The sequence below is a fragment of the Abramis brama genome (genome assembly GCF_963993115.1).
Source record: "Abramis brama genome assembly, chromosome: 21".
NCBI classification, from domain to species: domain Eukaryota; kingdom Metazoa; phylum Chordata; class Actinopteri; order Cypriniformes; family Leuciscidae; genus Abramis; species Abramis brama.
In genome coordinates this window covers 27,980,330-27,996,457 of record NC_139983.1, presented here as the reverse complement: position 1 = coordinate 27,996,457, position 16,128 = coordinate 27,980,330, and positions in this window count along the sequence as shown.

Below are 16,128 nucleotides of genomic sequence, written 5' to 3'. Positions count from 1 at the left end.
TGAAAAGTTGACTCAGAATTCCTGTAGCACAGCAGATTTTTTTTTTCCAGTTTCTTGTATTATTTTGTTTCTTTGCAGCACAATAAATACTTTTTAAACAATTGAGTCTTGTTTAGTTTTTTTAGGCATACAGTTGTGTTTTATGATCTGTGCAAGAACTATAAGCAATATTCATTTATAAAATATGCTAATACTTCTTTCAAAAACTTTAAAAAAAACAACAAAAAAACAGTAATGTTTCTGAATTTTTGTCCAGTAGGCTATGCTATATATATTGTCAAAAGGATAGAGGTCATGATTTATTTTGCTTGTTCTTTTGAAACATTCAGAACTTAACGACAACGTGTAACAACATTCACAAATCACATTTTACTTTCATTACATATTTAAAGTAGAAATAAGAATCTACTGAGGCTGTCAAGTTTTAAATGACACAAAAGCACTATCAAATATCATAAAAGTAAACAACTTGCGTGCTATATTTCAAGTTTTCTGAATCATATAGTGAAGAGCGATTTGTGAAAGACTCCTTTTGAGTCAAATCTTTTTTAGGGAATTGGTTTGCATTCTCCAATCAGACTGATCCAATCCTACGTTTAGTTAACAAGTTCCCTGTTCTTTCTCAGAACATTTGTTCCAGTTTTTCCAGTAACGTTAATAGAACGTTTGTTTAAAGTTATATAATTAACAATGTGTTTAAAACATTAGCACAAAAATGTTATTATACATTGTTCATGTACGTTTTTTTCCTGAAACGTTTTAGTTTAGACATTCATTCGTTTTTTCAAATGTTAATAGTTAAAATAGCCTACATGTTCATGCATGTTTACATTTTAGCCTATTATAAATATTTATTTAAAAAGCTTTATTTTAAGTTTTGTAATCAAGACATGTGAGTAGGATTGCAAAGTGTAGGTTTCATGTCTAAACAGAACATTGCACATCTGAAATCTGATTGGATTCCTATGGATCGACGAAAATGAAATGAGGCTGTAGTGAGGCCTAAACATCCAGTCACTCACAACGTTCAACAGCTCGCTGAAGTGGAAAACAGCGAATAATAGCCAAACTTAAATTTCGGTTTGTTTATCTCATAAAGCTATCGCATGGCTTCAGAAGACTTGGAAAACAACATGTAGGCTAATATGAACTGCTTTTATGATAGTTTATGATACGTTTGCGTGTTTTTGAAGCTTGACAGGCACAGCCCCACTCGTATTTCCTCATGTTTTTCACAGAAGCTGTTTTTGAAACTACAGCGGGTAAGTAAAGGATGACTGAATTTTCAACTATTCCTTTAACACCTTTAGTGCAGTGATTCAGTCAAATTTATTTAGCAAACATGACGTGATATGGGTCATTCTACATAATTGGTGCAAACTGCTGTCCCACAACAACAACAAAAAAACACATTTAAAAAGCATTTAAGTATTCAAATCTTAGATGTTTACAAAGATCCTTCTATTATCCATTGAATCACACAATAATATTTAAAATATCAGTAAGCTTAATATATATATATATATATATATACAGTGCAATGCATAAGTTAATACACCCATGCTAAAGTTGACTAAAAAGAGGAATAAAAAATCATATTTTGGAAATTGAACTTAATGCCTTAATTTAAAAAATTAGGAAAAATCCAACCTTTTAGGACACCAATTTTCTTTGTGAATGAATAATGTATCGTAAATAAATAAATGTTCTTCCTTAAAATACATGGTGCATAAGTGAGTACACCCCTATGTTAAATTCCCATAGAGGCAGGCAGATTTTTATTTTTAAGTATTTTTTTTAAATTAATTTTTAGGATACTATGCATCCTGATAAAGTTCCCTTGGCCTTTGGAATTAAAATAGCCCCACATCATCACATAGCATTCACCATACCTAGAGATTGGCATGGAGTAATTTCCATAAGATCATCTCTCAATGCAAATCAAACCAGCTATTAGGCTAACTGAAATAAAACCATGCCAATCTCTAGGTATGGTGAATGCTATGTGATGATGTGGGGCTATTTTAATTAATATATATATATATTAGGGCTGTCAAAAGATTAATCGCGATTAATCGCATCCAAAATAAAAGTTTGTGTTTAAATAATATATGTGTGTGTACTGTGTATAATTAAATTTGTATCTAGAAATACACACACATGCATGTATATATTTAAGAAAAATGTGTTATTTATATATAAAAAAATTATATTTATATATAATATAAATTATATATAAATATATACAGTATATGTATGCAAATATTTCTTAAATATATACATGCATGTGTGTGTATTTATATATACAAAATAATTATACACAGTACACACACATATATTATTTAAACACAAACTTTTATTTTGGATGTGATTAATCGCGATTAATCTTTTGACAGCCCTAATATATATATATATATAAAATCATCATATTGGGTACTTTCAGTTGGGAGGGGGCTGTCCCGAACCCTAACCCCTAAATTTCAACTTGTGAAATGATATTGAAATGTTGTTTTTAAAAATATCTTTTATATTTATTTTTAAATCATGAAACTTGATGTAAAAAAAAAAATGTGTCCAACATTTTCATGTCACTACCGAAACAGTCCATTGGCTGAGACCACACCCCTACATTTTTGATCAGGAAATATTCCTGTGTCCCCCTCTCTCTTTCATTGTAGATAGGTACCATCATTTTGATGGAAATGTGTTCAAAAGTCTGAAAATCTGTGTGTAACTTTAAGGAACGTCACTACCAAACACTTTTTTGGGAGTTATTCCATAAAATGTAGTTTTTATGTGTGTACAACTGTTCAGAACTGTGCTAGGTAACCTTGTGCTGGTTATCATATCTGAACTATAGGCTCAAAAGTATCTAAAATTGTCACTACCAAAACAGTCATGACCGAAACATGTAATCATTGTTTTGGTACTGACAAAAGGGAACACATGATCATTTATTTGGGTGAGATAAAATTTTACAGTTATTCAAATCATTAGTATCTTAGTATGTTTTAGTTTAGTATGCGAGTTAAAATTCTGTAATGTGATGTGGTCGCTACCAAAACATTACTGTCACTTCAGAAAATGTGCCGTCACGACCGAAACATGCATGTTTTGTCTAAAATAAAATATATCGAATTCTTTGAAATCAGTATGATTAACTTAATGCCTTTTACAAAGAAAGATTGGATTCAAAATACATCAAATCTTATATATTACACTTGAAATATTGTTAAAATTGTAATTGTTATTGATTTACCTACTTTTTTTAAAAATAACAAAAAATACATTTACAAGGTAGATGTTAACAAAATATGAATAGGTCAATATAAGCCTTATTATTAAATTATTTATTATTGTGTTTTTGTAGTGACAAATTTGGGGAGAGGAAAAATATTCCAAAACTTTCTGAAAATACAATATGATAATTAACTGCACAATTACTAGAAATGTGTACCTTGGATATTATACAATTTGCATTCATAGAAATTTTGTGGAAAAAGACTAATTTTTTTCAAGACGTTTCCAACTCTAACTTTGAACCAATTCTGTAAAATGGCCCAGGCTACAATAGCCTTTACAGCCTATTTTATCTCTTTGATAGAAAGCTTAGCTTGAGATGGTATAATTGACCATAAGAATCCTTATAACCACAAAAGACCTCACACAAAACACAATTTTACACGCTAAACCATCCTTTTTGGAAGTCAATGACATAGTTATAAAGAGGCAGAGACAGGTTTTCTCTGAAGTAGGATTTAATAGTTTAATGTTTCATATCACCCTGTTTTAATTGGTATGTCACTCGTATGTAGAATGGCTGTGATCGTTAGTCTTTGTAGGACCTTTTTGCCATCAGTAGTGATAAATCACCAAACACAGAGAAGATGCTGGCGGTCTATAAGGAATGCAGTTACGCAATCAGACCACCGGGTGGCGTCAGAGAGCTGCGAAACAATTTCAGTTCTGCTCCGCCATAAAAGATGCTGATGCTGGAGTGTCAACTTCATTTTTGTTCTGAATAGTCATATGAATGGCACTAAAATGAAAAAAAAAAAAAAAAAATTTTGTGGAAGTAAACAAAATGATAGTGACAGGATATCAGCACTCCCAGTTAGTGGCACTCCTGTTTTCCACACTATATCACATGATTGTCCACAAGCAGGGAATCAATCAAGTATGACGACTTGCACAACCAAGCAGTTCAACTGCACTTCAGCTTGTGCAGTATCATCAAAGACTATATATATATATATATATATATATATATATATATATATATATATATATATATATATATATATATACTTGAAAGGGACTTGAAAGTGTATCATTTAAAGGGACAGTTCAACCTAAAATGAAACCAAAGTTAAGCTAGGTTCTGTAGTAAAACTATGGTTTATTTTGCAGTTATTATGGTTTTACTGCAAATGCTGTAGTAAAACCATGGTTATTTTTGTTGTTACTGTGATTTTACTGCAAAAAAATCATAGTTAACTATGGTTACTGTAGTAAAAACATGGTTAGTTACTATGGTTTTACTACATAAAACAAGGTTAAACCATGGTTAATTTTCATAAGGGATAAACCCGCTCTCATGCCATCCCAAACTCATAAGCTGTTATTTTTATGAGGAACACAGAGGGATTTTTGGTATCACTTTAATAACACTTTTATGATGATGATGATAATAATTTGAATAATTCAGGGTGAAAAAATTATGATAGAATTTTCCATTTGAAAGACTTATTGAACATTTTATCATTATTGCTTTACTACTGTAAAATATTTGTCTGAAGTACCTGCAACATTTACAGTATTGTAACTTGCTGGCAACATTTGCCATTACACAGATGCATTTGAATTTTTTTAAGCAGCTTGTTGTTATCAATTTAAGGATACTTTAATTACAATAATAAATAACACTTTGAGCTCTCATTGAGGATGTATAAATGATAATATAATTTTAACATTTAGACACTGTATTTGTGTGAAGTACCTATTTGCAACAATTACATTTGCCATAACAAAGTGTGTATTACATTTTTGCTGAACGGTCAAGGGAATGATCTGTACTGTTCCAGGGGGCAACACTGACACACAATGTTAATCTTTATCGTTTATGTTTGCTATATGAAAAACTCGATTGGTTTCAGAGGACGTCAGATGGCGTTTTACAGATCCACAGAGATTAGTACGGTTTTATAATCAAGGTGCATGTTGATAACAGGAAGGGCTGTGTTACAAAGTGAAGCTTGACTCCATAAATGCATAACAGTTCCGCTGGTGTTCAGCAATGTTGATTTTCAGGTTGTTAGACTTTATTTCATGCTCCACTTCCTGCTAATTTATGGCGCTGAGGTATGAATACAAGAAGACACAATGGCGAGATTCATTTATGCAGAATGAGAACACAGTGCAAGCATGCAGAGGAAAAAGAAAGAAGCCAAGAAAAACTAGAAGATAAGACCGTCCTCTTTTTTTCCCATGTGGTGGCCTACAAAAACCCTCTTTGTTTGTATGGGCATTTGCGTAGCGGGGTGAAGAGTTTTGTGATATGGAGTGTAGTGTATGTCAACTCTGACCTTTTGTCCATTTTTCATTTTCATAATTGACCAGGCATGGCAGAAATGTCCATCAGCTAATCCTCTTACCGCGACTCTAATGCCAGCTCTGTCAGAGCAGCACCATGTTAATGGAACAAGCTGCTACGAACCAGCAAGGTGGAGAGCGGCCAAGTCCTGACGGCAAACAGCATGCGGCAAGTGCCTTTCCCTCTATTAAGTCCCATTAAAATTAGTATTAATTTAAGTATTCATTGTAATCTTCTAATATTAATTATTATGATTATGGATTTATTTCTGATTATTAGAGTTCATGCTGCAGGGAACAGTTTGAAATGCACATAGCGACTGAGGTGCACATGGCAACAATACTGTATAAATACACTTTTAAGGCACGTTTCACACATTCCAAGACCTGATAACGCACTGATCTGACAAAACCGGATGAAGTGTCTGTTGCCGTCTCTCTGTGCAAAGACACTTTTGTGGAATGGAAAGGTTCCATGGATGTTTATGGATCTTTATGGATCCATAGAGACCCATAAAGAACCGATATTTTTAAGAGCATAGCATTATTCACTGATATGCACATTAAGCAATACTATCTAGACCAGTTCTCAAATGGTGTTTCATAGGTCTGATTTGAAAATGTTGCGACAGAAGAGCAAAATTTAAAATACAAATAATAAAATGTGACTTTAGCCGGATAATTGCATACTATAGCTAAAATAAATAGGCTTTTAAAAAAATATCCCCATTTGTTGTTATAATAGGAATAGTCCTACATTTATAAAAAAAAAAAAGAAACTCTGTTAAAGACAAAAATGTTTGGACATGTTATATGGACAACCAGTCAGAAATGACAAAACTTGCTTCATATCGATAAAGGCATCACTGAAAATAATAACTCACAGTTCAGTAAGTGATCTTGAGTAGCTAACTGTTCTGAATCATTTCAGTTCAGGATACACTGCTTTATAGTAGCTAGTATTAATGAAGTTCATTTCACTATTCTACAGTCATGGCCACGATTTAACGAAAATGAGGGAACAATTTTATAGTAGTTCAGTGAAGGATTTATCAAACTGGTAACTTGTCTTTTTGAACCATTCATTAAAAGAATCATTTGTTTGTAAATCGGACTCGTCACACTGTATTTTTATTTTATTTATTTTTCATTCCCTGAAAAAGCCAGATCATGAGAGTTATTCGTTCGGGAATCAGACTACGCTGATCGCTCTGTATGTTTTTGGGTGTTTGGTGTTTTAAGCCCCCAACGGCGCCTTCCAGGCAGCGAGGGGATGGGTAGGTTTAAGGTTGAGGGTAGGGTTAGCTGCCTCTAAGGAGCCATTGGGGGCTTAAAACACCATCGAGCATGTTTTTGATTCACTAAAAAAAAGCTTATAAGAGTCATTTGTTAGACTACAGTATAGTGTTGTACAGTATGTAGTAACTGCATGAGAGACAACTTAATGGAAAGACATTGTTTGCCTTTATTTTGCTTACCTCGATCTTTGAATTGCATCTCATTCAATATGACAGCAAATTCACATTCAAAACTGAGATATGATTTATTTTGCTGTGCGGGGCAGTGTGGAAAACACTGCTTCATAGTATTGATTTGGTTCATTTGATTTTTAGGACATTTGTTTTTACCTTTCTACAATTAACAATTCTGGTACAGTGTTGGGACACTGTATGATTTCCAATATAAAATCTGGATCCTAAAAAAAAACCACTTGAGAACCACATGTCTAAACATCCCCGCTCTAATGCACTCAGAGTACATTCATTCTCACATATATTACAGCAGCCAATAAGATTTGAAGTGCAATAAGACTGTGTGTGTGTGTCTTGCAGCTTTTCCCCGCAGACAGACGTCACTGATCCTAAGAATTAAAAACATACTTCCCACAGCGTTTGAGCCCTCAGCTGACTGTCCTGCCTGGTGCCTCAAACCCCAAATTCTCATCAGCTGACTAGTCCTTGAAGCCTGAGCCTGGGAGTAACCCAGCAAACACACACACACACACACACACTGCTGTATTCAGACCATTCACATGATTACAGGCTGGGAGGTAGCATGACTTCTGGGCCGCTGTCTCTACACCAGTACATAATACATCAGTGTTTACAAAGGATCAGTCAACATGAAATCAAAATGGACAATATTTACTTCCTTAGAACGCTTTCCTTTTCTTATTGTGCATTCATCAGTGTACCTTATTCCAATGAAAAAAATGTTTGTCTTCTTAATCTCTCATCTAAATGAACTTGCTTCATCTCTGAAATGACTTTTCTGTTGACGTCACTTAGGCCAGAATGCGATGCGTCGAGATGCTCTCGAGGGTGAACCTGACCTTCATCCTCCATGTCAACATCTCATTTCAAGCTGGTAGACACTCAAAAATGACCTTGGGTTCCTTGGAGAAACCTTTCACAGTTTCAACCTCAAATTCAGGTCTTGTTCCTTTCAGGTATGGAAACCTCATTTTTCGCATCAGTTTCCACTGAAACAGTGTTATTGTTAACTTTAAAAAAAAATTGTGTTAATTGAAATAAAGATTCAATAAAATAAAACATAAATAATTAGATGACAAACTTAAAAAAGTGGAAATAAAATAAGTTGAATTTAAAGTACTAAACTTAAATTAAAATTAAAAGTGAAATAAAACTAAATTAAGGATATGACAAAAAGTCACAATATAAATGACAAAAGTCTAGCTGACAACACTTTCCACAAACTACAATAAGTGCTGACAATAAAAACAACACATGGACAGAAAAATTACAGTGCAACGGACAGAAGAATAACAACAACAATAATAAAAAAATAAATACAATTGAAACAACAATTAGAGGCCTACAGTATACATGAGCAGTGATTAAGAACTATAGACAATGTCCATATTGACTTTGCTGTGATAGGATAAAAGAGGGTAGTGTAAGCCAAAATAGATCAAAATGTACATTTTACCAACAAATATTTACACATTAAAACATGCAAAGTTGTCTGACTTCTTGCTGTGTGACATTTGCGGCTGTTTAATGAGGACACTGCAGCATATAAACACAAGTAGAGGAAGGCGTGAGGCACAGATACATAATTTAAAGAAAAAAACTAAACAAGGGGTATTACTAATGTTTTAAAATAAAACGTCACTATATCTCGAGCTTGCATAAACCACAGACCTTATTTCAGGTATTTAACCAAAAACCCATTGACTTCAGCATGATAAGTTGGTGGGGTTTGGATGCAATGCAGAAATGTGGATCTGCTGCAGTCTCTGAAAACATTAGTAAACTTGTGAGAGTTTTTTGGTCCTGTTTTGGAGCTGTTCTCCCAGTTGAATTTCACTCAAGAAACATTTACAAGTCTGATTAATCAAATAATGTTTTGTTGAACAAACCTTTTTAGAAATAGCACATATTAGCATGATAAATATTATTTTCCTTTACACAAAAACACATAAAATAACACCAAATTTCAACATTTTCTCTCCCATGCAAAGCATGCTGGAAATCTACTGTCCAGTTACTGTAGTCCTGTCAACACTGTAAAAACTATTTTTTTTTTTAAAGTTTAGTCAACTTGAAATGTGAAGCTGTACTAAGTGACGACTTGGATATTTGAGTCGACTAAACTTAAAATTTGAAGGCAGCATGAACACTTTTTAAAGTTGAAAACATTTTTTTTTTTTTTTACAGTGAACAACAACAACAAAAAAACGAAACGATACGATACGATACTCTGCAGGAGCAGGATTGGACACCTGATCTAGAGAGCTTGCTGAAAGTGCTATTTTCACTGTGTAAAATACAATAGGCATCAGTTGGTTATTTACTGTATACTGTATACATAAATATACATGACTGCAACGGCAAGTGAAAACGATGTTGTGGGGAAAATGAACAATACTTAACAGTCACTAGAGCAATAGTTCTCTCTTCAGCCATGTTTAAAGATTATGGCCCTCCCAACTTGGAAACTCAGTATCCAAAAGTTTCCCAGTCGTAAATAAGACTTTAGAGGCCGTTCATGTTCGTTTTCCCACTAGGAAACTTGTGTTTATTCCGATAGCATGCAAAGGCAAAATAAAATATGAAAAAATGTTCAAGAATTGCACATTTTGTTTTTAGTGTCAGCCTTCCGCTGCTCGATCAAATACAGGGAGTCGGGTCAACAGATTGACTTGATGGGGATCAACAAAGAGTCATCAAGTTTAAGCCTCTGAATTTACCTTAAAATAAGTCTTGATTCTGGATTTCAAGTTCCACAATGAGGTTTAGCTATACTCCACTTTCACTTACATTTTGAGCATGATCCAGTTACAGCTGATGTAAGCGGCTGTGAATATTTTGAGTGACAGCATTAAATCTTGCTTGATCATCCCTAAGGAGTCATCATTATGATCCCTGAGCCAGCAGAGTGCTAAGGAAAAGCACACACTATTTCAGTCCAAGTTAGTCAGAATGACATTGCTAGTCATGTTAATTTGAAAACTGAAACCCTTTGTCTTCCATTTAGTTTGAGCAATTGAAGAAAGTCCCAAATTAAGTTCACCACATCATTCTGCCATAAAATGCATGTACTAATGCGTTTAGCACGTTACATGGCAGAGAAACTTAATGGCATGGTCGTCACATGTCCGTTCTGCAGGAACACTATAAGCTATATCTCTGAAAAGCACAAGTATGGAGCATCAAAAGCACAATACAACAACTGTGACTGCAACAGCTAACCTGTTAGTGTTGGTTAATTAAAACTGCCTCAGTCTTTCTCAGTGCTTTAATACAATTTCCTTCCTTTTAACATGGAAAAAGGCTCAAGTCTTTCGTCATTATTGTCAAGGGAAGCAAGTCATCTGAGCTAAACACATGATTCAAGGAATGAGCGATCGAGAGAGGTTAACAGCCTGAATCCTGCTTTAAGTACCAATTGGTTACTGGAAAACACTGTGAAAGAAAACCCTGCTGGGAAATGGAATAAATGTTCTGAGATTAAATGCAATAAATAATAAATTACATTCTCTTTTAAATTACATGGGCACCTTTAATAATGTTACATCTGAAAATGCTGTTGTGGTGTTTCCTGGGGCTGTTCTCCCACATTCCTTACAGAACCTCAATAGCACACAAGATTATTCTCTTTAGTATGTCATTCAATTATCTATGCACTCAAAAGTCCTGATTTATAATTGAATATTTCAACTTCATATTTACCGAAAATGAAAATTATTTCAAAATACTTAGTACTTATGTCACATTCACCGTCTGTCATCGTTCTGTCTTCGTCTCCACTACAGTTTCCAGAATCTTCCTTGTTTCCACACCTGAACTCACTCCTTTCATTACCCACCTGTTCGTCATCATCATCATCTGCATCACCTGTCTTGTGTTCATCTGTGTGTGTATTTAAGTTCCTGGTTTTCACTCTTCATGGTTGGTCAATGTTTATGTTAATGGTTTAAGTCAATGCTCTGAGCGCACGCTCCCTGTTGTTTGTATTTGCTATATTTGAGAATTAAAACCTTTGTATCTTCGTGTTCGCCTCCTACATCATCCATCCAAAGCCTGACAACTTAGAAGAAGACAGAGGCTACTTGTTGCATTTTTTACATTGAATATCTCTCAGGCTGGTATTTTTGTTTATTTTAATTTGAATTATTATTATTATTTTTTACTTTGGAGCTTATGTTTTTAGACTTGAGGACTTAAAAGTTTGTTACATTAACTGTTATCCTTCGTGTTAGGTCATAGTAAAATAAAGTTAATAAATTAATATTTATAAAATTACATACCTGACATTTATGAAAAAAAATAATCATCATATTTTATATTTATTTTAATTTATTTTTAAAAAACTCTAATATAGTTTAACTCGATTGACGCATTATTGTCTCGATGCGTCTCAGTATTCTATTTTTATTATATTTCAAAGTTTCCTCCAAAGCTATTACAAAAAAAAAAAAAGGTTGGAGGAGGGAAAAAAAATCACAAAAAGTCTATACATCTGAGCTCAATCATTATTTGTTTATTTATGTGGTGATAGTGATTATGTAATAGCTATTTTCTTAAATTTGGGGTTTTAACCAAGAGTCTGTAAAGGCAGTCCGTTCAAAAGCTTGGGGTCAGTATGATTTTTTTTTTTTGAAAGAAATTCATGTTTTTATTCAGCAAACAACATTAAATTGATAAAAAGTGGCAGTAAATAAATATATAATGTTACAAAAAGATTTCTATTAATCCAGAATATAATTTTCAAGAATCCTGAAAAAAAATGTATCACAGTTTCACAAAAAGAATATGAAGCAGCACCGCTGTTTTAACATTGATCATATAATAGGAAATTTGTGCATCACATCAGCATATTATAATTATTTCTGAAGGATCATGTGACACTGAAGACTGGAGTAATGATGCTGAAAATTAAAATAGAAAACAGTTATTTGAAATTAACAATATTTCATAATTTGAATATTACTGTACTTTTTTTAATTAAATAAATGCAGGTTATAGGTTTGATAAAGAAAACAATTGGTGTAGAAATAATTTTCCCTCTGAAATTACTGATACATTTTTACAATTAATTGTAACACAAACAAGTAACACATTCAATTAAATGTGAAATTTTGAAGTAGAACTACTTAAATAGTATTTTGTTGTAAAATGTACAGTATATGCTTGTTTTATTTACAACAAAATATATTTTTTTACAGTGTACAACTTGAAACCGCATGTCTTAAACACACATATATGACGTGCCTTCTCACCTGCTATACCTCAGCCTAAATTCCCATCAGCTGACCTTTAAACTCTAGAGAGAGTAACCCAACACACATACACACTCATACTCACACACCACTGGAGAATTTAGACCATTCACATGATTACAAGCAGGTAGTTGGCATGACTGCTGAACTATTCAACATCGTCTTTTACCAAACTTACCCATTGTGCACTGCAGGCCCACAGCGCTAGCATCAGTGTCCCGTCACACAGTTCTGTTCCTTTAGCCTGAAGAATGGTTAGCAAAAAACTGACACTAAAAATCACTGACATCGGCCAGCGTTGGCTGTAGCTGGTAAAAACAGATTTGCCAGCATGCAACACCCTCTTGCCTCTTGTCCAGCAAAAAAGGCCGCATTAACAGTCCACCCTGAGGCTGATTCCTTGTTGTTGGACTTTAACACGCACAAACTGATGAGCCAGCAGCCAAGCTTAGATGTTACTCAGCAGATAAATGTATTTAGCTTTTAAACATTGTGTCATGTATCGACAAAATAACCAATATGTATGGCCTAAATGTACAGTTTTCGCTTTAGTGTTTTAGTGTGTAAAACAAAAATAGGTCCATTGCCATAGGATACCACTTTTTATTGGCCAGTCAGTTGCTGTCTTTGCTAAAATGCTGGAGTCTCAGGGAGGCTAATTCCTTTGGCTGAGCACATGATTTACTCCAGGGAAAAGGAGAGCTATACTATGAAGAAAAAGAGAGAGAAACAGAGATTTAAAGTAAATAAAACTGATATTTCTAAATATGATCCTCAATGTCAAATCTCACAAGATTTGTGAGTCACAAGATAAAGAAGATTCCACTGGTTTCAAAACATAAAGTCTTTAATAATAATGAAGTAAACTGGTAAATACAAAATGTGTAACAGGGAGTGTGTGAAACAAACGCAGACACGAACAACAACCGACAACTGTGCAAAACAAAGCAACTTAAATACACAGTGATAATGAGATGATAACGAGCAGGTGTGATGATTAGATGAGTGTCCATGACAACTGATGACTGGCGGGAAACTAAGACAAAGAAACACATGTGATTGAAAATAACAAACCAAAAGTCCATGAAAACAGAAACTAAGTACAAACAAAACTTAATATGTGTGACAGAACGCCCCCTCCTGGAAGACGCAACCTCGCGGCGTGGAGATGGTGCAGAGATGTTGACAGGAGATGGCGGAGGGATGAAGATAGGAGATGGCGAAGGGATGGTGATTGCCGTCAACGGAGGAATGGTGACATCTGGACGACGACGAAACCCAGACGGCGATGATGGTGGACGGCCGATGGCACAGACCCAGCGACGACAACCCACGGTGGAGTCGAGGGAGGAAGGAGCTGCACGGTGGTGCTGTGGGTGACGACAACTGGGGGACGACCAACGGAGATGGAGCTGATGGATCCCAGGGCGCAGACAGAGAGCTGGCACAGAAGGCCAAAGTGATGTCGCGTTGATGAGCATCTGAGGGGGAGCCAGAGTGCCCGAGGACTGAGGCGATGCCGGTTTGATCGAGGACCGAGGCGTGGCGGAAGGAGGAGCCCACTGCAGCCGGAGGGGTGGAGGAACGGAGCTCAACGGACCGTGAGACCATGGCGGAAGTGGAGTGATGACTGACCAAGGGAGAGCCGGTGGGATGAGGGAATCCGGTGGAGCCACAATGCAGAGGATGTCCGGTGGAGCCGAATGTGGAAGGAGCCAAGATGGAGACACAAATCACAGTCCAAATAGTTCTTAGTGCTATCTATAAACATCGATGAAGGTTCAGAACAAATAAACAATTTACCGTCCAAATACTCCATAGTGCTGTCTAGGAACACCAATGAGGAACATGAAATGGGGTGGGATAGGGTGGGATAGGGTGGAAGACGATACCTCCGTACTGAAGTTCATCAGCCAGTCCTCAGTCTCTATTTCCACCAGTATACCCTTGGCCACAGATGTTGCGGGCTCACATCTCTGGTCAGACTCACTGGGGGGCTCCTCTTCCAGGGCGAGGGTTGTCACCTTATCCTCTGGCTCTGGCTCTCCATCTGCGGGGGGCTCACATGATTCCTGCGTGGTCGTAGGTGGTGAAACAGGCTCTGGGTCCAGCTGTGTTCTGGACCGTGTGTAGACACTCTCCAGACGGTGGGATGGTGGTAGTTAGCCCCAATCCAGAACAAAGACTTCAGGGTCTTGTTGTCGAAGGGGCTGGTGATGAATGAATGAATGAATGAATAAATTAATGAGGCATTTACATAGCGCTTTCATATGTATACTGTACACCTAAAGCACTTTACAATCATATCAGGGGATCTCTCCTCAACCACCACCAGTGTGCAGCATCCAGCGCCAGTGCGTTCACCACACTCCAGCTATCGGTGGAGAGGAGAGAAAGTGATGGAGCCAATTCAATGGATGGGGATTATTAGGAGACCAGGATTGGCAAGGGCCAATGGATGGAATTTGGCCAGGACACCGGAGTTACACCCCTACTCTTTATGAGAAGTGCCATGGGTTTTTTAATGACCACAGAGAGTCAGGACCTCGGTTTAACATCTCATCTGAAAGACGGTGCTTGTTACAGTATAGTGTCCCCATCACAATACTGGGGCGTATGGACCCACACAGACCACAGGGTGAGCACCCCCTGGTCTCACTAACACCTCTTCCAGCAGCAACCTAGTTTTCCCAGGAGGTCTCCCATACAGGTTTAACCAGGCTCAACCCTGCTTAGCTTCAGTGGGCAACCAGTCTTGGGCTACAGGGTGATATGGCGGCTGGCTGTGATGGCAAGACGACAGAAGTTTTCAGTAAAAACATGGGTGACCCTCCATGGCAATCGGAGTAGCCAAATGATTTTCACTCCCAACCATCAATCTTACTGACTGTCTCAGTCAATAAAAGTGTAACAGTCAGTCATCCAAAAGGCACTGGGCACAACTTTGCCCTACATATGAAGACAGAAAGTAGTCTAACCATAACCATATTTTTGCACATCAGCATGGTTCACTGACTGAGGCTGAGACTATAGGAAGGAAGTGGCCTCTGTTCTCAGAAAAGAGCCAGACAATAATCTGAAGTCAAAAACAGTATTGGTATCAAAAAAGGTTGAAAACATTTGGCTCACACAAACTACATTATATGTTGGTGGAAACTGATGACTATAATCTAGTTTTTAAAGAAGTTTTTCTTTGACAAGAATGCGATTTTTTTTGTAAATGCGAATGACTTTAAGATAGGTTATTAGGTCAAAGCCCAGGTTGGATTAAAATGGAATAGGAGGTTTGAAGTGAACAAGATGAGTCTGAACATCAGCTAATATAGATGCTGAGGACTTTTTCCATTGCAGACATATCATTTGGGACATATCGTTTGTTGAGGATGGGTTGTAAATAGTCATTTTCTTTTTCTTTGTTTCAATATATCTAACTTGGGTGGGTTAAATGCAGAGAACAAATTCCGAGTATGTATTACCATACTTGGCTTTCACATCACTTCACTGTTCACTATATGTTTCTAGAAAATATCTATACGTTTCATTTGTTTGGGTGTATTTTTTCACTGCACACCATTTGTTTGAGAAAATATAACCATTACCAATTCTGTGCTTTTTCACCCAGTGAATTCAATTTTAGGCATGCTGATTTAACCTATATGCACTGTTTTCTTGAAATTACATTTTCCCCTTTGTGTGACTAGATAAATAAAATAAAATCATATTGAGAACTGACCTACACCGGACATTTTCTAAAACTACATTCAAACGGGACAAAAATAGCATTTTTTTCC